This window comes from Palaemon carinicauda, unplaced genomic scaffold (assembly GCF_036898095.1).
Source record: "Palaemon carinicauda isolate YSFRI2023 unplaced genomic scaffold, ASM3689809v2 scaffold330, whole genome shotgun sequence".
Lineage (NCBI taxonomy): Eukaryota > Metazoa > Arthropoda > Malacostraca > Decapoda > Palaemonidae > Palaemon > Palaemon carinicauda.
This window is the reverse complement of record NW_027170978.1, coordinates 22,501-48,498: the sequence shown is the minus strand read 5'-3', so window position 1 is coordinate 48,498 and position 25,998 is coordinate 22,501. Positions and strand designations below refer to the sequence as shown.

The 25,998-nt window shown below is 43.8% G+C and overlaps 1 long non-coding RNA gene across 4 annotated transcripts in view; it reads right to left on the bottom strand.

Annotated features, from left to right (window-relative positions):
• LOC137636570 (uncharacterized) overlaps positions 1-25,710 on the bottom strand; it is a 48,421-nt gene extending 22,711 nt beyond the window's left edge. The window contains exons 1-2 of one of the 4 annotated variants that reach the window (XR_011043154.1): positions 25,624-25,710; positions 18,830-18,980 (exon numbers count right to left, since the gene is read on the bottom strand). This is a non-coding gene — a long non-coding RNA (uncharacterized lncRNA). Of the gene's footprint in view, positions 1-4,101; positions 4,373-18,829; positions 18,981-25,437; positions 25,572-25,623 lie in introns of those variants that run through there. The other 3 variants (XR_011043155.1, XR_011043156.1, XR_011043157.1) reach the window with 3 other exon arrangements.
• Between the last annotated feature and the right edge of the window lie 288 nt (positions 25,711-25,998).

Genomic DNA, 25,998 nt, shown 5'->3' with positions numbered 1-25,998 from the left:
AACCTTGGCACTACACCATCTGCTACTTGCCCATCAAGGAGCCTGAGGTGTTTAAACCATTTTGTCGTCCAGCCACCACATGGGCAAGGGAGAACGTACTCATGTTCCTGGGGGTCTTTTCTTCAAGGTAATGGGTGGCGAAGGTCGTCCGATGCTTCCACAGACCCGCTTCTAGCACCTGTACGAGTAGTTTTTCTTTAACGCTAGGGACATATGTATGCCCCTAACGTCATGAGCTGTGGGTCGTCTCCTTTAAGGAGAAGGATCAGCGTTCAACGCTCAGTCTATGACCTTGCGAATCCAAGCTGAGAAAGGGCTCTTGGTGATGCTTCGTTTGACCTTCCCTGAACTGACGAAGAGTACTGACATTCGGGGGGTAAGCTCCTGTAGTTCTTCCTAGCGTATTACAGTAGCCGTTGATCTGAATCATTGGTCACGCTACATAGGACTCCCAATCTGAATGGTTTGAATGTGGGATCCGAGCTTCTAGGAACAAAGTCGAGTATTACCTTACCCATCGCCGTGAATGAGACGAAGGAGGACCATAGGATTTGCCAACTCTCTTGGCCAAAGCCAAAATGAGCGAGAGAACAGTCTTCAAGGATAGGTGAAGATCTGCTGTTTGGCGTCCTGGGTCCTTGGGGGAACTCTTTAGGGACCGAAGGACACGAACCATGTTACGTGGATCAGGTCTAACTTCTGACTGAGAGAATACCAACACAGGAAAGGTAATTCTTTTCAGCCTGAAGGCGAAGATCAAGGACGAGTAGCAGCCTTCCATTGCCGAGACCGAGGGGAGTTTCCCCCTTGAAGGTTATGCTGGAAAGTAGCAACGAGGGGGCGAGATACCCTGTCCATGACATCAACCACTGAAGGAAGTCTGCTAGCCTGTTAGCCAGCAACTGGAGAATTCTGGAGGTATCCAGAATATCCTTTTACAACTTGCTGTGAAAGCTTCTCCGTGTAAGGAGAAGTTGAAAAGTGTCCAGGCGTGAAGAATGTAGGGGGCCTATGGCTCTATGGAAGATGATCACATGAGGCTGTCTAGTAAATAGTGTCGTGGAGGGAGTTTCTCGGCACTTCCGTCAGCATCCTAAGAAGGTACAGGACTATCCCACATATGCAAAGCGGAGCCGAGAAGGGCATTGCCAGGTTGCAGATGATCTTGCCTTTTTAAGCACCCTCGTCATCAAGCAGTGCGGGGGAAAATGGCTAAAACGCCAATGCTGACCTGCCGGTGCCAAATGCATCCACCCCTAGAGCCTGGGGATCCGGGACTGGTGAACCGTAGAGTGGAGGAGAGTTATTCAGGGACGTTGCGAAGAGATCCACTCTCGGGGAACCCCTCAAAGTCAGGACTTTGTAGGCCACTGGATGATACAAAGACCACTCGGGGACCACTATCCGAGTAGATCTGCTCAGAAGACCGTGAGCACATTCCTGCTTGTCCGGAATAATTGAGCTGATAGAGAAACAAGAGTTCCCTTGAGAACATTTAACATACCATGCTAGAAGAGAGAAGTGCTGCGAAAAAACAAGCACCGCCCTATTTGTTCTAAATGAGCCACTATCATGGTGTCGTCGTTCGCCATTACCACCGAGTGACCCGCCAGGGATTGATGTATCTGCTGCAAGGCTGCACTCATCTCTAGGAGATCTAAATGATAGTACCACTCAGATTCTGACCAGAGGCTGGAGGCCGAGTCGTACAGCATGTGGGGTCAACCTTTCTTTTGCAGCATCTGAAGAGAACGTCAAATCTGGGGAAAGGACGAGGAGGTCGACTCCTCGGCGGATTCTCATTTTTCAATCCTTTTCTCAGGTTCGTTTTCTGCCTGGGTCCCATAGACCAGACAAAAAGGGCGATTCCTCATGCCGAATCCCTAGGATCTGGCTGCCCCTAAAGAGATTGGATTTGAAGGAGTCAGATGCGGGCTTGATGAACCACAGTTAAACGGTGGCTCTTGAGATGTAACCACTTCTGGCTGAAAGTGTCTCTCATGTAAGTTAGAGACTACCACCATCTTCTTCATTGGACCCCGTTGATCAGAGGAAACTTCTGCACACTGAAAAGATTTCCCCGCCCTCCAAAAATGCTGCAATAAGCAGAAATGAAAACGGCAACGCTTACACTGTAATGATGAAATAGTGTCTATATATATAAAAACATTATGTCAACTTGATACATCTGTAAAATAAGTGATTAAACGAGTTCTTTGCATAAAAGACTCAGATTTGTACAACATAGCTATGAACAATAGGCTCCATCAAACCCCCATCCTTAGCTCACAAGGATGGCGAGGTTGTAGCGACCAAAGGAACTATCAAGTTTGAGCGGGAGTTAAGCCCCAGTCTGGCAATCACCAGGCAGGTACATTACCATATTGGCCACAACAACCCAAGGGGACACAAAGAATGTGGAACAACAGAGGTTCTGTTCACACAAATGGCCGAGAACACCTGGACAGGAAGGCATGCCTACCAATCTGCAATGAAAAATATTAAGTGCAAAAAAGCCAAGTCTGCTAGTAACGAGAGCATGCCTGTAGGCCTACTATTCGGTAGCTGAAGACAAAGTGGTTACTATGTGAGATGGTAGTGCACAGGGGTGGGCAGGGGGGTTACCCGGTTACCCTAACAGCAACTACCTCCAACTTCTTAGAAATTCCAATAGCTGAATTTTGTGCTTTGCTGAAATCATGCACCTATTAAAAAGCAGAGGGTTTGCCTTCGTGTAGAAATAACCAAATTTATTGCATAATGTTAAGCACCTTCAAGTTAATTAGGTCTGTGAGACACAAACCAAAAGGTGGTAAGGTTTGACTATCCTCATTTCTCATGGTTTTATTCTTTTCTTTTCCTTTTTATCAACAGAAAGACCTTTGTTTTACACCGAGGTCCTAGCCAATTAACACGAGCTCACAATATTTACTATGGATGAAAATGCCAAAACGGCTCAAAACATTCAAAATTATCTGAAAAATAACAAATAAGACAAAAATGTTTTTATCAATGTATGGTATATATTTATGCTATGTCTAAATATAGCTGTAGTGAACACAAGTTATACACCATTAAGAAAAGGTACAGGATGTTGTATGTTAACCAACCATCTCCGACATATAATTAAAGTTAAATTTGTGAAAATCCTTTACAGAAATAAAGTCATAAATTTTCATAAAATTTTTACCAAGCAATACAAACTTGAATCCTCTACATGTGGATAGCGCCCCTATACCCACATTCTTAGCTCACAAAGATGGTGAGTTTGCACCAACCAAAGGAACTAAAGAGCTTGAAGGGGAGTCAAACACTAGTCTGGCAGTCACCAGGCAGACACATTACCATATAAGCCTCTACTCCACTAAGGGACAAAAAGAATGTAGATCAACAGAGGTTCCACACCTACAGCCGAGACCGTCTACACAGGGACGCATGCCTACACGTGGTTTCTCCCTTCGCCAAACACACACAATCTGCAAATAAAAAGATAAAGTGCAATATAGCCAGGTTTGCTGAAGCCAAAGTGGTTACTATGTGACATGGCAGTGTAAAGGCATGGGGGTTACCAGGTTACCTATCAGCAACTGCCTCAAACTTTCTATAAATTCAAACATCTGAGTTTTGTGCTTCGCTGATACATGCACCTATAGAAAAGACGAGGGTTTGTGTTCGTGTAGAACTAACAAAATTTATTGCATAAATAATGTTAAGCACCTCAAAGTTGAAAGTTAATCAATTTGTGATACACAAACCAACAGGTGGTAAGGTCTGACTATCTTCGTTCTCATTCCTTTTCCATTTTACCAACTGAAAGACTTTCAGGTTTTACACTGGTCCTAACAAATTAAGACGAGCTTACAAAATATTTGCAATGGACGAAAATCCCAAAATACCTTCAATATCACCAAAGTTTGGAGTGGTTGTACACGGACATCCCAGTCACATACTGTACAACACAGCTTGCTAGTTTGAGACAACCTTATACTCATTAAAGCCCAACTTTACCACTTACTAAAGCAAGTCTGAAAAATTAAAATTTTTGATCTATACTTCATTACTTTGCATCAATATTGAAAAAGGAAACCTAATGCAACCTACACAATTATTGTAGTATATTTTCTGCATTATGAAGCTTCATCTGTGGTGGATAATGTGGGAGGGTGGGCTGTGGCACCCTAGCAGTGCCAGCTGAACTCGGTTGAGTCCCTTGTCAGGCTGGGAGGAACGTAGAGAGTAGAGGTCCCCTTTTTCGTTTTTGTTTCATTTGTTGATGTCGGCTACCCCCCAAAATTGGGGGAAGTGCCTTGGTATATGCATGTATATTCATGCAATGTCTAAATACACCTATAGTGAACAAAAATTATGATAAAAAACAGACACCATTAAGAAAAGTACAGGATGTCGCATGTCAACCAACTGTCTCCACCATATATAAATGTCAAATGTCAAAATCCATTACAGAATTTCATAAATTTTCAAAAAACATTTTACCAAGCACTACAAAACTGAATCCTCTACAAGTGGATACTCGGATCTTACAATCCAAAACGTTTGCCTTTCATACATCAAACTATTCAGAGGGGTCCGTCCATTAAAGTAATACACTTTGTTTTCTATGGATTATTCTGTGGCAATCTTTTTTCTTTCCGTCTGTCATCGTCACAGACAAATATATTATTTTAAACAAACGCTGGGCAGTCAAGTAAATGCGCATCAAGTAGGGCGGATATTGCCGACGTACGTCTTCGTCTCCCTGATCCATGGGATTTTTGGGAAGCAGTTCAAGCCGCTTTCATCTTTGCTTGGTTTTTGATGACCCAAGCACACGTGTACTATATCCGTTTCCATGTCAATAGGTACACCGGTGAGAGGGGAAGCAGAGAGAGAACCAATATGGTGCAGTTACATCACCTGCCACTGCTACCCATAGGCGAGAATATGATTGATTGATTGAAAGTTTTCTGGCATCCTGACATCAAAGGTCATTGACGCCGATAGCATTTATTATATATGAAAAATAAAAGAATTCAATTAAAACCATAAAAGTTAAGTCATTATAACAGTTAAAATAGTTTTCAGAAGAGCTGCTTCTGAAATAAATCTAAAAATGCCGCTCACATAGTAGGACATATCATGTCCAAGAATCTTGGCAAGGATGACCCTGCCCTCCTCACCTCAAGTCTCAAACAGATATCTATTTCTCAAGTTATTACAATTAGGGCATTCGGTCAACAAATGCCTCACTGTTATAGGTACTAAACAGTCCTCGCAATACGGTTGGTGTTGGCCCTTCCGCAGAAACTCGTGTGTCGACCGTGTTTGACCAATACGGAGACGACAAAGAGTCGCCTCCCATTTTCGGGGTATCATGTTATACCTCCAAGGTGATATGATATTTGTTACTTCCCTCATTTTATTGGCAAGACTATCCCCGTGTTGTTCCCATTTATTACAAACCAATTTCTTCGATGATGCTCGGATCACCATGTAGATCATATTCTGAAAAGAGAAAAAACAAATATTTCTGCATTTTTCCTGATTAAAATTAAGTTCTGTAAAATAATAACGTAACAAAAATATTAATTTTAAGGTTTCCTGAAAAACTATACTACTGTACTGGGAAAATTATATATGACGAAGACTCTGATGACTTCCAAAGACGATGACATCCACCACCACGACTTTGATGACGATGACCTAAACTTAATGACGTGGGCGACGATGACAAAGACAATAGATGAATGAAGAGGGTCCAGGCGATGACAATTCCCCTGCGGCGGCCGAGTTAACGGTTAAATGCCGACAGGAAGACCGATGGACCAAAGAGGGAGAGGTCCTTCCCCACCAAGTGGAACTGTGCTGGCCTTGCTAATGTACACGTGTCTTTGTCGTATATGTATCGCACACTCTGAAAAGGAAACTTATCACATTTCTATACACATAAATATACATAAACTTTAAGAATGTTTTCATATATAGACACAAGTATAAGAGAAAAAAAAGTTAAAAGACAAAAATTAATGGCAGTCCAGATTAGGCGAGGAGGGAGAGAGGAAACAACCGCTCTCGATCCAAGCCAAAGGTAAAGTGACTAAATCGCAGGTGTGTGAACGCGAGTGGTAGCAAGCTACCCCACCCCTACCCCCACTAATTAGTGGTGTGGGTAGTTAACCCTCGGTAAATTTTAATGGCTCGTCATTTCAGCTCCGCCGAAAGTATAACCCCTAATAAATAGCGTGGTTTGTATTCCAGTTACGGAACAACTTTAGGTCTACACTGGGCAACGACCAGAGTACGAATGGCGACCTTTACCCTGTCCTTACCAGGCCTGACACAGCCTTCTTCTTGGTGCATTGTGGGTTAAAGACGGTGGAAAGTTGCTTTGCGCAGGGAATATACCCTGGGGGCATGTTACCAGCCTGAGGCTTTACGCCTTTTCCTTGGAAAGCAGTCCTGGTTGGGTGAAACATTTTCTGGTCGCAAGTTGAAACTAGAGTAACTCCTGAGAGAGTAGTCAGTGGTTACAATACATTGGAACACAAGGTACTGCATATACCTACACATCCTGACCTCGAAGGTGGAGAATCCATTTTAAACTTCTTTCGCCTACCAGACCTCACCCATTGGGAGGGCGACCACTCACGATACACACGAGGAGATTCCTTTGAACACGAATGACCTCGGCACGAACGGCAGAGACTGTGAGGATGTCTCCTCCGAGGACATGAAGGTGCTGCAATGGCGCCCTTCACGGCCTGGACAAAGTGGCATGGTTAGACCTCACAGGTAGTCACACCTCAAACAGAAAAAGAGAAAAGAAATTAGTTCCAGCCAGTTTAGGCTAACGGGAGAGTGAGACACGTCTACACTTTACCCAGCAGAAATAAAAAGAGACGGTTATTCACTAATGCTGGCAGAGGCAGTGGGTAAACACACCCCTGCTAGTTTGTATCTTGCATCGGGACAACTACAGTTATTTTCATAAAACACGTAATAGAAAAAAAATCTACTGCTAAAAACAAACCACGTCACTGAAAATGACAAATTCAGATACAATTTGTATTATTCCCTAACTAATACTGACCTGGAGTTATTCATGTAGATTAGCCATTAGACTTTAACTGCGAGGTGGCAACCTTGCCTAAAGTCAGAGTGCTAATCAGCCGATAATAAGTTTTTTCCGGATTAAAACAAAGTTCTGAAATAAAATGTAACAAATTTATTAATTCTAAGGTTTCCTGAAAAAAAAAAACACAAATACTACAGACAAATATTATATGCGTAGGCCTATTGGATGTCGCAAACAGAGGTCACAGTTTAAGTCGCGACCGAAAACTTCTCCCAATAGTACTATGTTGTTGTAAAGGTGAACGACCTCGAGAAGAGAAAGACCGTAGTCAAATCTCTGAGAGCCACATTCCCTCCCTTCGCACAGAAATCCATGTTTCCCGTAAGAAAACGGAAAAGGCAATAGATGAATGAAGAGGGTCCAGGCGATGACGATTCCCCTGCGGCGGCCGAGTTAACGGTTATATGCCGACAGGAAGACCGATGGACCAAAGAGGGAGAGGTCCTTCCCCACGAAGTGGAACTGTGCTGGCCTTGCTAATGTACACGTGTCGTTGTCGTATACGTATCACACACTCTGAAAAGGAAACTTATCATATTTCTATACACAAATATATATAAACATTAAGAATGTTTTCATATACTGTATAGACACAAGTATAAGAGAAAAAAAGTTAAAAGAGCTCTCGATCCAAGCCAAAGGTAAAGTGACTAAATCACAGGTGTGTGAACGGGAGTGGTAGCAAGCTACCCCACCCCTACCCCCACCTATTTAGTGGTGTGGGTAGTTAACCTTCGGTAAATTTTAATGGCTCGTCATTTCAGCTCCGCCGAAAGTATAACCCCTAATAAATAGCGTGGTTTGTATTCCAGTTACGGAACAACTTTAGGTCTACACTGGGCAACGACCAAAGTACGAATGGTGACCTTTACCCTGTCCTTACCAGGCCTGACACGGCCTTCTTCTTGGTGCATTGTGGGTCAAAGACGGTGGAAGGTTGCTTTGCGCAGGGAACATACCCTGGGGCATGTTACCAGCCTGAGGCTTTACGCCTTTTCCTTGGAAACAGTCCTGGTTGGGTGAAACATTTTCTGGTCGCAAGTTGAAACTAGAGTAACTCCTGAGAGTAGTCAGTGGTTACAATGCATTGGAACACAAGGTACTGCATATACCTACACATCCTGACCTCGAAGGTGGAGAATCCATTTTAAACTTCTTTCGCCTACCAGACCTCACCCATTGGGAGGGCGACCACTCACGATACACACAAAGAGATTCCTTTGAACACGAGTGACCTCGGCACGAACGGCAGAGACTGTGAGGATGTCTCCTCCGAGGACATGAAGGTGCTGCAATGGCGCCCTTCACGGCCTGGACAAAGTGGCATGGTTAGACCTCACAGGTAGTCACACTTCAAACAGAAAAAGAGATAAGAAATTAGCTCCAGCCAGTTTAGGCTAACGGGAGAGTGAGACACGTCTACACTTTACCCAGCAGAAATAAAAAAAGACGGTTATTCACTAGTGCTGGCAGAGGCAGTGGGTAAACACACCCCTGCTAGTTGGATAGTTAAACCCTGGTTAACCTGTTTCGACTAGTTTTCAGCTCCACCGAAATAACAATGCTAGGTTCAAGAGCGGAAACTTTGAATCTTGCATCGGGACAACTACAGTTATGTTCATAAAACAACTACTAGAAAAAAATCTACTGCTAAAACCAACCACGTCACTGAAAATGACAAATTCAGAGATAATTTGTATTTTTCCTTAACTAATAAAGACCTGGAGTTATTCATGTGAATTAGCCATTAGACTTTAACTGCGAGGTGGCAACCTTGCCTAAAGTCAGAGTGCTAATCAGCCGATAAGTTTTTTCCGGATTAAAACAAAGTTCTGAAATAAAATGTAACAAATTTATTAATTCTAAGGTTTCCTGAAAAAAAAAACAAATACTATAGACAAATATTATAAGCTTAGGCCTATTGGATGTCGCAAACACAGGTCACAGTTTAAGTCGCGACCGAAAACTTCTCCCAATAGTACTATGTTGTTGTAAAGGTGAACGACCTCGAGAAGAGAAAGACCGTAGTCAAATCTTTGAGAGCCACATTCCCTTCGCACAGAAATCCATGTTTCCCGTAAGAAAACGGAAAAGGCAATAGATGAATGAAGAGGGTCCAGGCGATGACGATTCCCCTGCGGCGGCCGAGTTAACGGTTATATGCCGACAGGAAGACCGATGGACCAAAGAGGGAGAGGTCCTTCCCCACGAAGTGGAACTGTGCTGGCCTTGCTAATGTACACGTGTCGTTGTCGTATACGTATCACACACTCTGAAAAGGAAACTTATCATATTTCTATACACAAATATATATAAACATTAAGAATGTTTTCATATCCTGTATAGACACAAGTATAAGAGAAAAAAAGTTAAAAGAGCTCTCGATCCAAGCCAAAGGTAAAGTGACTAAATCACAGGTGTGTGAACGGGAGTGGTAGCAAGCTACCCCACCCCTACCCCCACCTATTTAGTGGTGTGGGTAGTTAACCTTCGGTAAATTTTAATGGCTCGTCATTTCAGCTCCGCCGAAAGTATAACCCCTAATAAATAGCGTGGTTTGTATTCCAGTTACGGAACAACTTTAGGTCTACACTGGGCAACGACCAAAGTACGAATGGTGACCTTTACCCTGTCCTTACCAGGCCTGACACGGCCTTCTTCTTGGTGCATTGTGGGTCAAAGACGGTGGAAGGTTGCTTTGCGCAGGGAACATACCCTGGGCCATGTTACCAGCCTGAGGCTTTACGCCTTTTCCTTGGAAACAGTCCTGGTTGGGTGAAACATTTTCTGGTCGCAAGTTGAAACTAGAGTAACTCCTGAGAGAGTAGTCAGATATTACAATGCATTGGAACACAAGGTACTGCATATACCTACACATCCTGACCTCGAAGGTGGAGAATCCATTTTAAACTTCTTTCGCCTACCAGACCTCACCCATTGGGAGGGCGACCACTCACGATACACACAAAGAGATTCCTTTGAACACGAGTGACCTCGGCACGAACGGCAGAGACTGTGAGGATGTCTCCTCCGAGGACATGAAGGTGCTGCAATGGCGCCCTTCACGGCCTGGACAAAGTGGCATGGTTAGACCTCACAGGTAGTCACACTTCAAACAGAAAAAGAGATAAGAAATTAGCTCCAGCCAGTTTAGGCTAACGGGAGAGTGAGACACGTCTACACTTTACCCAGCAGAAATAAAAAGAGACGGTTATTCACTAGTGCTGGCAGAGGCAGTGGGTAAACACACCCCTGCTAGTTGGATAGTTAAACCCTGGTTAACCTGTTTCGACTAGTTTTCAGCTCCACCGAAATAACAATGCTAGGTTCAAGAGCGGAAACTTTGTATCTTGCATCGGGACAACTACAGTTATGTTCATAAAACACCTACTAGAAAAAAATCTACTGCTAAAAACAAACCACGTCACTGAAAATGACAAATTCAGATACAATTTGTATTATTCCCTAACTAATACTGACCTGGAGTTATTCATGTAGATTAGCCATTAGACTTTAACTGCGAGGTGGCAACCTTGCCTAAAGTCAGAGTGCTAATCAGCCGATAAGTTTTTTCCAGATTAAAATAAAGTTCTGAAATAAAATGTAACAAATTAATCAATTCTAAGGTTTCCTGAAAAAAAAAACACAAATACTACAGACAAATATTATATGCGTAGGCCTATTGGATGTCGCAAACAGAGGTCACAGTTTAAGTCGCGACCGAAAACTTCTCCCAATAGTACTATGTTGTTGTAAAGGTGAACGACCTCGAGAAGAGAAAGACCGTAGTCAAATCTTTGAGAGCCACATTCCCTTCGCACAGAAATCCATGTTTCCCGTAAGAAAACGGAAAAGGCAATAGATGAATGAAGAGGGTCCAGGCGATGACGATTCCCCTGCGGCGGCCGAGTTAACGGTTATATGCCGACAGGAAGACCGATGGACCAAAGAGGGAGAGGTCCTTCCCCACGAAGTGGAACTGTGCTGGCCTTGCTAATGTACACGTGTCGTTGTCGTATACGTATCACACACTCTGAAAAGGAAACTTATCATATTTCTATACACAAATATATATAAACATTAAGAATGTTTTCATATATAGACACAAGTATAAGAGAAAAAAAGTTAAAAGAGCTCTCGATCCAAGCCAAAGGTAAAGTGACTAAATCACAGGTGTGTGAACGGGAGTGGTAGCAAGCTACCCCACCCCTACCCCCACCTATTTAGTGGTGTGGGTAGTTAACCTTCGGTAAATTTTAATGGCTCGTCATTTCAGCTCCGCCGAAAGTATAACCCCTAATAAATAGCGTGGTTTGTATTCCAGTTACGGAACAACTTTAGGTCTACACTGGGCAACGACCAGAGTACGAATGGTGACCTTTACCCTGTCCTTACCAGGCCTGACACGGCCTTCTTCTTGGTGCATTGTGGGTCAAAGACGGTGGAAGGTTGCTTTGCGCAGGGAACATACCCTGGGCCATGTTACCAGCCTGAGGCTTTACGCCTTTTCCTTGGAAACAGTCCTGGTTGGGTGAAACATTTTCTGGTCGCAAGTTGAAACTAGAGTAACTCCTGAGAGAGTAGTCAGTGGTTACAATGCATTAGAACACAAGGTACTGCATATACCTACACATCCTGACCTCGAAGGTGGAGAATCCATTTTAAACTTCTTTCGCCTACCAGACCTCACCCATTGGGAGGGCGACCACTCACGATACACACAAAGAGATTCCTTTGAACACGAGTGACCTCGGCACGAACGGCAGAGACTGTGAGGATGTCTCCTCCGAGGACATGAAGGTGCTGCAATGGCGCCCTTCACGGCCTGGACAAAGTGGCATGGTTAGACCTCACAGGTAGTCACACTTCAAACAGAAAAAGAGATAAGAAATTAGCTCCAGCCAGTTTAGGCTAACGGGAGAGTGAGACACGTCTACACTTTACCCAGCAGAAATAAAAAGAGACGGTTATTCACTAGTGCTGGCAGAGGCAGTGGGTAAACACACCCCTGCTAGTTGGATAGTTAAAACCCAGGTTAACTTCAGTTTCGACTAGTTTTCAGCTCCACCGAAATAACAATGCTAGGTTCAAGAGCGGAAACTTTGTATCTTGCATCGGGACAACTACAGTTATGTTCATAAAACACGTAATAGAAAAAAATCTACTGCTAAAAACAAACCACGTCACTGAAAATGACAAATTCAGATACAATTTGTATTATTCCCTAACTAATAATGACCTGGAGTTATTCATGTGGATTAGTCATTAGACTTTAACTGCGAGGTGGCAACCTTGCCTAAAGTCAGAGTGCTAATCAGCCGATAATAAGTTTTTTCCGGATTAAAAAAAAGTTCTGAAATAAAATGTAACAAATTTATTAATTCTAAGGTTTCCTGAAACAAAAAATACAAATACTACAGACAAATATTATAAGCTTAGGCCTATTGGATGTCGCAAACACAGGTCACAGTTTAAGTCGCGACCGAAAACTTCCCAATAGTACTATGTTGTTGTAAAGGTGAACGACCTCGAGAAGATAAAGACCGTAGTCAAATCTTTGAAAGCCACATTCCCTTCGCACAGAAATCCATGTTTCCCGTAAGAAAACGGAAAAGGCTAAGACAATAGATGAAAGAAGAGGGTCCAGACGATGACGATTCCACTGCGGCGGCCGAGTTAACGGTTATATGCCGACAAGAAGACCGATGGACCAAAGAGGGAGAGGTCCTTCCCCCACGAAGTGGAACTGTGCTGGCCTTGCTAATGTATACGTGTCGTTGTCGTATATGTATCGCACACTCTGAAAAGGAAACTTATCATATTTCTAAACACATAAATATACATAAACATTAAGAATGTTTTCATATATAGACAAGTATAAGAGAAAAAAAGTTAATAGACAAAAATTAATGGCAGTCCAAATTAGGCGAGGAGGGAGAGAGGAAATAACCACTCTCGATCCAAGCCAAAGGTAAATTGACTAAATCACAGGCGTGTGAACGGGAGTGGTAGCAAGCTACCCCACCCCTACCCCCACCTATTTAGTGGTGTGGATAGTTAACCCTCGGTAAATTTCAATGGCTCCTCATTTCAGCTCCGCCGAAAGTATAACCCCTAATAAATAGCGTGGTTTGTATTCCAGTTACGGAACAACTATAGGTCTACACTGGGCAACGACCAGAGTACGAATGGTGACCTTTACCCTGTCCTTACCAGGCCTGACACAGCCTTCTTCTTGGTGCATTGTGGGTCAAAGACGGTGGAAGGTTGCTTTGCGCAGGGAACATACCCTGGGGCATGTTACCAGCCTGAGGCTTTACGCCTTTTCCTTGGGAAGCAATCCTGGTTGGGTGAAACATTTTCTGGTCGCAAGTTGAAACTAGAGTAACTCCTGAGAGAGTAGTCAGTGGTTACAATTCATTGGAACACAAGGTACTGCTTATACCTACACATCCTGACCTCGAAGGTGGAGAATCCATTTTAAACTTCTTTCGCCTACCAGACCTCACCCACTGGGAGGGCGACCACTCACGATACACACTAGGAGATTCCTTTGAACACGAGTGACCGCGGCACGAACGGCAGACTGTGAGGATGTCTCCTCCGAGGACATGAAGGTGCTGCAATGGCGCCCTTCACGGCCTGGACAAAGTGGCATGGTTAGACCTCACAGGTAGTCATACCTCAAACAGAAAAAGAGAAAAGAAATTAGTTCCAGCCAGTTTAGGCTAACGGGAGAGTGAGACACGTCTACACTTTACCCAGCAGAAATAAAAAAAGACGGTTATTCACTAATGCTGGCAGAGGCAGTGGGTAAACACACCCCTGCTAGTTGGGTAGTTAAACCCTGGTTAACCTCAGTTTCGACTAGTTTTCAGCCCCGCCGAAATAACAATGCTAGATTAAAGAGCGGAAACTTTGTATCTTGCATCGGGACAACTACAGTTATGTTCATAAAACACCTACTAGAAAAAAATCTACTGCTAAAAACAAACCACGTCACTGAAAATGACAAATTCAGATACAATTTGTATTATTCCCTAACTAATACTGACCTGGAGTTATTCATGTGGATTAGCCATTAGACTTTAACTGCGAGGTGGCAACCTTGCCTAAAGTCAGAGTGCTAATCAGCCGATAATAAGTTTTTTCCGGATTAAAATAAAGTTCTGAAATAAAATGTAACAAATTTATTAATTCTAAGGTTTCCTGAAAAAAAAAACACAAATACTACAGACAAATATTATATGCTTAGGCCTATTGGATGTCGCAAACACAGGTCACAGTTTAAGTCGCGACCGAAAACTTCACCCAATAGTACTATGTTGTTGTAAAGGTGAACGACCTCGAGAAGAGAAAGACCGTAGTCAAATCTTTGAGAGCCACATTCCCTTCGCACAGAAATCCATGTTTCCCGTAAGAAAACGGAAAAGGCAATAGATGAATGAAGAGGGTCCAGGCGATGACGATTCCCCTGCGGCGGCCGAGTTAACGGTTATATGCCGACAGGAAGACCGATGGACCAAAGAGGGAGAGGTCCTTCCCCCACGAAGTGGAACTGTGCTGGCCTTGCTAATGTACACGTGTCGTTGTCGTATATGTATCACACACTCTGAAAAGGAAATTTATCGCATTTCTATACACATAAAAATACATAAACATTAAGAATGTTTTCATATATAGACACAAGTATAAGAGAAAAAGAGTTAAGACAAAAATTAATGGCAGTCCAGATTAGGCGAGGAGGGAGAGAGGAAACAACAGCTCTCGATCCAAGCCAAAGGTAAAGTGACTAAATCACAGGTGTGTGAATGGGAGTGGTAGCAAGCTACCCCCCCCTACCCCCACTAATTAGTGGTGTGGGTAGTTACCCTCGGTAAATTTTAATGGCTCGTCATTTAAGCTCCGCCGAAAGTATAACCCCTAATAAATAGCGTGGTTTGTATTCCAGTTACGGAACAACTTTAGGTCTACACTGGGCAACGACCAGAGCACGAATGACGACCTTTACCCTGTCCTTACCAGGCCTGACACGGCCTTCTTCTTGGTGCATTGTGGGTCAAAGACGGTGGAAGGTTGCTTTGCGCAGGGAACATACCCTGGGGCATCTTACCGGCCTGAGGCTTTACGCCTTTTCCTTGGAAAGCAGTCCTGGTTGGGTGAAACATTTTCTGGTTGCAAGTTGAAACTAGAGTAACTCCTGAGAGAGTAGTCAGTGGTTACAATTCATTGGAACACAAGGTACTGCATATACCTACACATCCTGACCTCGAAGGTGGAGAATCCATTTTAAACTTCTTTCGCCTACCAGACCTCACCCATTGGGAGGGCGACCACTCACGATACACACAAGGAGATTCCTTCGAACACGAGTGACCTCGGCACGAACGGCAGAGACTGTGAGGATGTCTCCTCCGAGGACATGAAGGTGCTGCAATGGCGCCCTTCACGGCCTGGACAAAGTGGCATGGTTAGACCTCACAGGTAGTCACACCTCCAACAGAAAAAGAGAAAAGAAATTAGTTCCAGCCAGTTTAGGCTAACGGGAGAGTGAGACACGTCTACACTTTACCCAGCAGAAATAAAAAGAGACGGTTATTCACTAATGCTGGCAGAGGCAGTGGGTAAACACACCCCTGCTAGTTTGTATCTTGCATCGGGACAACTACAGTTATTTTCATAAAACACGTAATAGAAAAAAATCGGTACTGCTAAAAACAAACCACGTCACTGAAAATGACAAATTCAGATACAATTTGTATTATTCCCTAACTAATACTGACCTGGAGTTATTCATGAAGATTAGCCATTAGACTTTAACTGCGAGGTGGCAACCTTGCCTAAAGTCAGAGTGCTAATCAGCCGATAATAAGTTTTTTCCGGATTAAAACAAAGTTCTGAAATAAAATGTAACAAATTTATTAATTCTAAGGTTTCCTGAAAAAAAAACAAATACTATAGACAAATATTATAAGCTTAGGCCTATTGGATGTCGCAAACACAGGTCACAGTTTAAGTCGCGACCGAAAACTTCCCCCAAATAGTACTATGTTGTTGTAAAGGTGAACGACCTCGAGAAGAGAAAGACCGTAGTCAAATCTCTGAGAGCCACATTCCCTTCGCACAGAAATCCATGTTTCCCGTAAGAAAAAGGAAAAGGCAATAGATAAATGAAGAGCGTCCAGGCGATGACGATTCCCCTGCGGCGGCCGAGTTAACGGTTATATGCCGACAGGAAGACCGATGGACCAAAGAGGGAGAGGTCCTTCCCCAAGAAGTGGAACTGTGCTGGCCTTGCTAATGTACACGTGTCGTTGTCGTATACGTATCACACACTCTGAAAAGGAAACTTATCACATTTCTAAACACATAAATATACATAAACATTAAGAATGTTTTCATATATAGACACAAGTATAAGAGAAAAAAAGTTAAAAGACAAAAATTAATGGCAGTCCAGATTAGGCGAGGAGGGAGAGAGGAAACAACCGCTCTCGATCCAAGCCAAAGGTAAAGTGACTAAATCACAGGTGTGTGAATGGAAGTGGTAGCAAGCTACCCCACACCTACCCCCACTAATTAGTGGTGTGGGTAGTTAACCCTCGGTAAATTTTAATCGCTCGTCATTTCAGCTCCGCCGAAAGTATAACCCCTAATAAAGAGCGTGGTTTGTATTCCAGTTACGGAACAACTTTAGGTCTACACTGGGCAACGACCAGAGTACGAATGGCGACCTTTACCCTGTCCTTACCAGGCCTGACACGGCCTTCTTCTTGGTGCATTGTGGGTCAAAGACGGTGGAAGGTTGCTCTGCGCAGGGAACATACCCTGGGGCATCTTACCGGCCTGAGGCTTTACGCCTTTTCCTTGGAAAGCAGTCCTGGTTGGGTGAAACATTTTCTGGTCGCAAGTTGAAACTAGAGTAACTCCTGAGAGAGCAGTCAGTGGTTACAATGCATTGGAACACAAGGTACTGCATATACCTACACATCCTGACCTCGAAGGTGGAGAATCCATTTTAAACTTCTTTCGCCTACCAGACCTCACCCACTGGGAGGGCGACCACTCATGATACACACTAGGAGATTCCTTCGTACACGAGTGACCTCGGCACGAACGGCAGACTGTGAGGATGTCTCCTCCGAGGACATGAAGGTGCTGCAATGGCGCCCTTCACGGCCTGGACAAAGTGGCATGGTTAGACCTCACAGGTAGTCACACCTCAAACAGAAAAAGAGAAAAGAAATTAGTTCCAGCCAGTTTAGGCTAACGGGAGAGTGAGACACGTCTACACTTTACCCAGCAGAAATAAAAAGAGACGGTTATTCACTAATGCTGGCAGAGGCAGTGGGTAAACACACCCCTGCTAGTTTATATCTTGCATCAGGACAACTACAGTATTTTCATAAAACACTTAATAGAAAAAAATCTACTGCTAAAAACAAACCACGTCACTGAAAATGACAAATTCAGATACAATTTGTATTATTCCCTAACTGATACTGACCTGGAGTTATTCATGTAGATTAGCCATTAGACTTTAACTGCGAGGTGGCAACCTTGCCTAAAGTCAGAGTGCTAATCAGCCGATAATAAGTTTTTTCCGGATTAAAACAAAGTTCTGAAATAAAATGTAAAAAATTTATTAATTCTAAGGTTTCCTGAAAAAAAAAACAAATACTATAGACAAATATTATAAGCTTAGGCCTATTGGATGTCGCAAACACAGGTCACAGTTTAAGTCGCGACCAAAAACTTCCCCCAAATAGTACTATGTTGTTGTAAAGGTGAACGACCTCGAGAAGAGAAAGACCGTAGTCAAATCTCTGAGAGCCACATTCCCTTCGCACAGAAATCCATGTTTCCCGTAAGAAAAAGGAAAAGGCAATAGATGAATGAAGAGCGTCCAGGCGATGACGATTCCCCTGCGGCGGCCGAGTTAACGGTTATATGCCGACAGGAAGACCGATGGACCAAAGAGGGAGAGGTCCTTCCCCACGAAGTGGAACTGTGCTGTCCTTGCTAATGTACACGTGTCGTTGTCGTATACGTATCACACACTATGAAAAGGAAACTTATCACATTTCTTACACAAATATACACAAACTTTAAGAATGTTCATATATATACACAAGTATAAAAAAAAAAGTTAAAAAACAAAAATTAATGGCAGTTCAGAATAGGCAAGGAGGGAGAGAGGAAACAACCACTCTCGATCCAAGCCAAAAGTAAAGTGACTAAATCACAGGTGTGTGAACGGGAGTGGTAGCAAGCTACCCCCCCCCCCCCAACTAGCGGTGCGGGTAGTTAACCCTCGCTAGATTTTTATGGCTCGTCATTTCAGCTCCACCGAAAGTATAACCTATTAAGAGCATGGTTTGTATTCCAGTTACAGAACAACTATGATTTATTCGCTTGAATGTCAACGACGGGCCCAACAAAGTGCAATTAAGTCTTGGCAATAGTTTACTGTACCAAGTAATGAGACAAACATTTAATCAACATTTGTTATAAAGAGATTCTTAAATCCTTTTCAGTATTTACATTGGCTATATTTACTTCAAGAGTAATTTTAAGAAGTCTCATTTAATAAAAAAAAAAAAAAATTATATAATACTTTATCCAAATACTGAACACCCTGTAAGAGAAAAAAATCTGGGTAAATACACGACACTAATTTCTAGTCAAATACCATACCATAATTTTTTCCACACTTCCTTTTTTTCTCTTTTGCGTTTCCAATTATGATTGGGGCACACCAACCGATTACGAGCTTTGTGGGGGACCCCGGTGGGAAACCAGAGGTTCTTGGGTGTGAGAAATGTACCATGTACCAAAAACCTGAAAACTATAACAGTTATTAAACAATTCTTATTTTTTTTTGTTTTGTTTTATGATATTAAAGTACCTGTATTGATTAGAACATCAGAATAACAAAGTCTATTATTTGCTGTGTCCTTACTATGAAACCAGAACTAAATGTGAATGGCAAGGCTACTCCCACAATGTTTGGTACTGAATAAATTTGCTCTGGGGAGAAAATCTCAAACAGTAAGAAGAGAAAAACATACAATACTTCATTCGAATACAACCTATAAGAGAAAAAAATCTGGGTAAATATAGGACACTTTAATTTCTAGCTAAATACCAAACTATATACTTTTTCCCCTCGCTTCATTCTTTTTTTTCTTTTGCATTTCCAACCGTGATTGGGGCACACCCCTCTATTATAAGCATTATGGGGGACCCCAGTGGGGAAACCAGGGTTTCTGGGTGTGAGAAATTTCCAAAACGAGTGATTTGCAGCAATAATAGTCATATATGCATAATAAACAAGATAATCAGTTGGTTTACGCAAGTGGCTGGAAATTAGAACACTATTATCTGGTTCACTTACAATCCTTCTATTGGTTTTTGATAAACCTTGACATGCTGCGCTTGCAAAATTATGCATACCCAGTAACTCCTAACCAGTCTCCCAAAAATTAAACAATGAAATTATATTTAGAAACAGACTTCTTATATTAATCGAATGATATGCAAGTTATTGTACCTCAGTCCCCAATAAACAGAACTAGGGGTCTAGCTTGGCTAATAATAATGATAACCAGAAGGGCACTTAGTAAAGTGCAGACCTCCGCTGCGGAAGCTCATATCTCGACCTCTTGCTCCATCTTGACCTAGACCTTTGACCTTAACATGTATTAATTCGTGTGGATTTTCAGACACTTTTTATGAGCCAAGTTTGAAGCCTCTGTGACACTGATAACCAAACTTCCAGCTAATTACGTAAATTGGACATTCTACCAGAATTTAATCATTTCTGGCTTTCTACATAACAGTTGATCCCTGCAGGTTTCATAACTACACGATTAACCTTGTGGCCATGAAGCTGTTCACAAACAAACGCACAAACGGGGGTAAGACTGCAAGACGTAACCTCCGTCCAACTTCGTTGGCGGGGTAAAAATACCAAACTAGCCATTTTGCTAGTAAGTATTATAAATAAATCAAAATCTGTAAGTGCAAATTGTTCGGCCACCAGACCAGCTCACAGAAAATGGGAATCCTTCCTAACCGTATCCATCATCTCCCACATTTAAAAACATGTTTATAGTGGTACACCCACTTGACACTTATCGAAACATTTCTTTGCTTTTTTTTTCAGGGTTGTGGTGACCTATTTGGTAACGTTATTGACTGGTGATCGCTAGACTGGAGTTCAAGTCCCGCTCAAACTCTTTAGTTCCTTTAGTAGCTGCAACTCACCATCCTTGTGAACTAAGATTGGTGGAGCCTACAGGTCCACCTGCTGAGGCATCAACATCCATTGCCTGGCCCTCCCTGGTATAGTAAGTCTCTAGGGCCACGACCCCATCCCTGGCCTCGGCCGTTCATGGGCGACCCCCTCAACCTGTCAAGTCCGTCTCTGGGGGCCACGCCACCATCCCTTGCCTCTGGGGCCGTTCAGGGGCGACCCCTCGACCTGTCCAAGTCCGTCTCAGGGGGCCACGCCACCATCCCTTGCCTCTGGGGCCGTTCAGGGGCGACCCCTCGACCTGTCCAAGTCCGTCTCAGGGGGCCACGCCACCATCCCTTGCCTCTGGGGCCGTTCAGGGGCGACCCCTCGACCTGTCCAAGTCCGTCTCAGGGGGCCACGCCACCATCCCTTGCCTCTGGGGCCGTTCAGGGGCGACCCCTCGACCTGTCCAAGTCCGTCTCAGGGGGCCACGCCACCATCCCTTGCCTCTGGGGCCGTTCAGGGGCGACCCCTCGACCTGTCCAAGTCCGTCTCTGGGGGCCACGCCACCATCCCTTGCCTCTGGGGCCGTTCAGGGGCGACCCCTCAACCTGTCCAAGTCCGTCTCTGGGGGCCACGCCACCATCCCTTGCCTCTGGGGCCGTTCAGGGGCGACCCCTCAACCTGTCCAAGTCCGTCTCTGGGGGCCACGCCACCATCCCTTGCCTCTGGGGCCGTTCAGGGGCGACCCCTCAACCTGTCCAAGTCCGTCTCTGGGGGCCACGCCACCATCCCTTGCCTCTGGGGCCGTTCAGGGGCGACCCCTCAACCTGTCCAAGTCCGTCTCTGGGGGCCACGCCACCATCCCTTGCCTCTGGGGCCGTTCAGGGGCGACCCCTCAACCTGTCCAAGTCCGTCTCTGGGGGCCACGCCACCATCCCTTGCCTCTGGGGCCGTTCAGGGGCGACCCCTCAACCTGTCCAAGTCCGTCTCTGGGGCCCACGCCACCATCCCTTGCCTCTGGGGCCGTTCAGGGGCGACCCCTCAACCTGTCCAAGTCCGTCTCTGGGGCCCACGCCACCATCCCTTGCCTCTGGGGCCGTTCAGGGGCGACCCCTCAACCTGTCCAAGTCCGTCTCTGGGGGCCAACGCCCCCATCCCTTGCCTCTGGGGCCGTTCAGGGGCGACCCCTCAACCTGTCCAAGTCCGTCTCTGGGGCCCACGCCACCATCCCTTGCCTCTGGGGCCGTTCAGGGGCGACCCCTCAACCTGTCCAAGTCCGTCTCTGGGGGCCAACGCCCCCATCCCTTGCCTCTGGGGCCGTTCAGGGGCGACCCCTCAACCTGTCCAAGTCCGTCTCTGGGGCCCACGCCACCATCCCTTGCCTCTGGGGCCGTTCAGGGGCGACCCCTCAACCTGTCCAAGTCCGTCTCTGGGGCCCACGCCACCATCCCTTGCCTCTGGGGCCGTTCAGGGGCGACCCCTCAACCTGTCCAAGTCCGTCTCTGGGGGCAACGCCCCCATCCCTTGCCTCTGGGGCCGTTCAGGGGCGACCCCTCAACCTGTCCAAGTCCGTCTCTGGGGGCAACGCCACCATCCCTTGCCTCGGCCGTTCATGAGCGACCCCTCAACCTGTATAAGTCAGTCTCTGGGGGCAACGCCACCATCCCTTGCCTCAGCCATTCATGAGCGACCTTTAAACCTGGCTCGCCTCACTCGCTATCTACCATCTTCTTGCTCCTCTGTACTGGCAAATGATAAGCGCCACACTCCACACGTTAGCCAAGCGGCCACGTATTGTAGCTGACAAATCTTGTTACTAAACCCCCTACATTACCAGATTTCAGTTCATAATTTTATTTTATTATAGTTTAATACAGGTTACCGTAACCTAGGGGGAAAAACTACTTTTTTCTAAAGAAAATGATCTGTACTCTCAAAAAAGACTCGTTCCTCTTGGAAATAAATAGCTTCAGAAATATATATATATATCTATATCCCCCGATAATGGGGGACCCCTAGCGGGAACTCGGGGGTTTTGGGTGGAGAAAACATACTGGGGAAACGGTATATAAACGTAAAACAAGCCTTTTCTTCTCTATACATTACCTTCTTGAATGTATAGTAAACCGATGAAAAAATACACTAATTATCTACAGTATATCGTATACTAACGGTATATTTTTCATTTATTTGTTGACATTCTACGGGTCGGGTGTAGTCGGTCTCGTTCGTTCATTTGTACTGAGCAGTTTACGATCTTCTACGCATAAACCCCGCCTCCGCCAAAAGGATCATTTCTTCTCTTATAACACCTCCCAATTTTCCCAGGTCATTTTACCCGCCACATTCAAGTATTCTACCTCACTCGGTTTATTCAAGTATTTTACTTGATCCAGTACAGCTACACCATTCCTTGTACGTAATACCCACATATACATATTACGTTTGACGCAAAAATTACACGTTTGATTCTTTCTCTTGTAAAATCACCTCATTTTATATTCCCATTAAATATTCATTACACACTCCATTTTATCTTGCTATTATTCCTTTATATATTTTGTTATTACCTTGTCATGCCCAAATTTCACATAAATACTTATTCTAAACAAGTTTCCCATTCTAGCTCATTCATGTTTACTCTCTAGACTCCGTTTTTTTCCCCTTAACCAATCACGAACCCTTATGTATGAAAAGTTTGCACAGGGGGGTTAATATTTCCCAAATCCCTTCCCTTATCTATTCAAGTGATTTCTCCATACCCTTCTCATCAAATCCTTTTCCGTGGAAACCTTTGACCAAGTGAGGTCTTTGCGAGTTCAAGCGAGGTCTTTTTGCGTATTCTACGATGGAAGTTATAGAAATTTGTAGCGGCTGCAGTATTCCGTACTTGAAAGCATTTCCTAAATTTCACGGTGAATTCTTTGATACGTCATCCAATGTTGATAACTTTCCTAAATCTCATTATGTAATAACCCCAGCGTTTAGTGTCCCAAGCGCCGTTTGTGGCTATCATACGGGAAAGATATTCACGTCTATTACTGCAATAGTGAAACTAAGATGGCTAAGAGAAAGAAGAAACGGCGATGTGGATATACAGTTACGGCATCTAAGGGTACATTTTTAGAAAAGTCACCTCGCCCCATGGAAGATAATTTCATTTGTTAACCATTCCTTACATAAACATTGGGATCATGATAAACTCACGGAGGGTATCGATATATCCTCTAAAACCAGCGTCGATTGGCCAAGTTTCTGTTCGCAGGTTACAGAATACTTTTTCAATAATCAAGAGGCGACTGGTGGTGACGGTATAGTTGTTGAAATAGACGAATCCCATTCTGGAAAAGTAAAATACAACCATGGGAGACCGTCAAGTGCCATAAAGATCTTTGGGGGTATTGAACGTGTGTAAGAAATTTCTTAGGGGTGAATGCAGTACGCTGGGACAGGTAAGATAAGAATACGGCAGTCTAAGGATACGGCTCCTAGGTTAGGTTAGGTGGAGAACCTTAGATTCGGTTGGTTAGGTTAGGTAGGAAACATTCAGTTAGGTGATGTTCTTGCGACTGTAAAATGTGGTTTTTAAAATCCCTCTACTAAACATGCTGCTGCAACCCTAATTCCTCTAATTCAACAATATATAAAGCCACGTAGCGTTAATGATTAGCGATACGTGGTCAGCCTACAACACACCTTCTGAAATTGGTTACCAGCACAAAACTGTAAACCACTCGGAACATTTCGTTGACCCCAAAGACCCAACCCTTCATACCCAAAATATAGAACGGCTCTGCGGAAAAGTGAAGGAGTGGGTCCATAGACCTGGAATGAAGACTGATTATTTCAGGCAATATTTTTCCAGTTTCTTCTTTACCCACTACTACCCAGAACATACTTTAATGCACATTTTTCTTATTGCCAGTCTCCGATACAGCAACAGCCAGGGGGACCCCCAAACCGACCCACAATGCCCAACGTCACAGTCAGAAGACCCCAGTAACCAACAACTTACCACGTCCCATTCATAGAAGTTAAGTCATCACAGTCACAACACCCTGATGACCTACTAGCTTTGTCGTCCCAGTCATAAACGTCATTAATTTCATTTTAGTATGTTACTTTTACTATTTTTTCAGCGTGCGCGGCTCAACAATACTGCTTGCCAGTACATACGAGCTGGATGTTTTGTTTTCTTGCGAGCGAAGCGAGCCAGTGGCGGAACAAGAACCATTATATTTAGCGTAACATTGCTAATGTTAGCGTGCGCAGCTCAACATTACCGCTTGACAGTACCTACGAGCTTGATGTTTATGTCTTCTGGCGGCGGAACAAGAGCCATTATATTTAAACATTTTAACAGAAATTATGTTTTCCTCTAATAATGTGATTTAACAGACTTTCACCTTCATTTCAACCGTAACAACAACGCCCAGTTCGGGTACTTGGTTCGTCAAACTGGTTGTTCAGTTTGTTTGCGATCGAAACGTTTTTTGCTACAGGAAAACATTTTCCGTTTGAAATGATACCCTGTGGACTTGTAAAACTTTACCCATAATTCCATCTCTTCGTTTCATGAAGCTCCTATAATTAATTCCACTTGCAGAAAATGATCGACATACCTGTATATTGCATTTTAAAACACAAACGTCAAACTAACCCCCAAGAACAACTGAAGACAAGGTAATCAAGTCAGGTTAGGTCTGACACCTTAGACTATCATCTTTTTGACTGGTGAATCTCTTTACGTATAAATTAAATAATTCATTCAAATTAATGAATATAAATTTTACCTTAGCATAGAAAACGGGATGAACACATTTTCTACTGATTAGCCTAAGTCTGCTAAACCTGCTATTTTATACTGTCAACTAATTTTCAATGATCTAAACCAGATATGTAGAATCCTCATAAGGTCATGCGTTTAATTATGTTATTTACTTATATACCCAAGTATTACAAGCCACTTACAGGCCACCTGACCCCCATACAGCCTATGGAACAACGGCAAACATTTCTGCATTACAAAAACATTACACAATTGCACAGGGCCAATTCATACCTTAGGCATAATATCCATATGCAAAAAAATGCCGGTCAAATAACACGGTCAACAGTACCGGTGTAAATAAACTGGTATAACCGGTTCGACCAATTCAACAAATGTCGGGCTTACCGACATCTGACAGGTCACCTGGTAGCCATATATTCCTGAATACCACCACAATTATGTGGCAAATATAATTACCTGTAATTCGCCGACCCTTTCTCAATTACAGACGAGGAAACTGTTTTTAAAAAAGCTTGAGAGGAAGAGGTAGGCGGTGGCGATCAGTCACTCACAGACAATGGCGCCCGGCTCTCTTCAAGCGAAGAAGTAGTTCCAATACTTCTCCATGGCGGGAATTTAATTTTAAGCTTTAAATCTTCTCATTACCTAATATAATATTTACTACAATAAATACCGATTTTATAGCTTCTAGAGAGAGAGAGAGAGAGAGAGAGAGAGAGAGAGAGAGAGAGAGAGAGAGAGAGAGAGAGAGAGAGAGAGAGAGAGGGGGGGGGGGTGTTAATATACTTTTTAGAAGAGTTACAATGTATATTTGTGTGTGTTTGTGTGTTA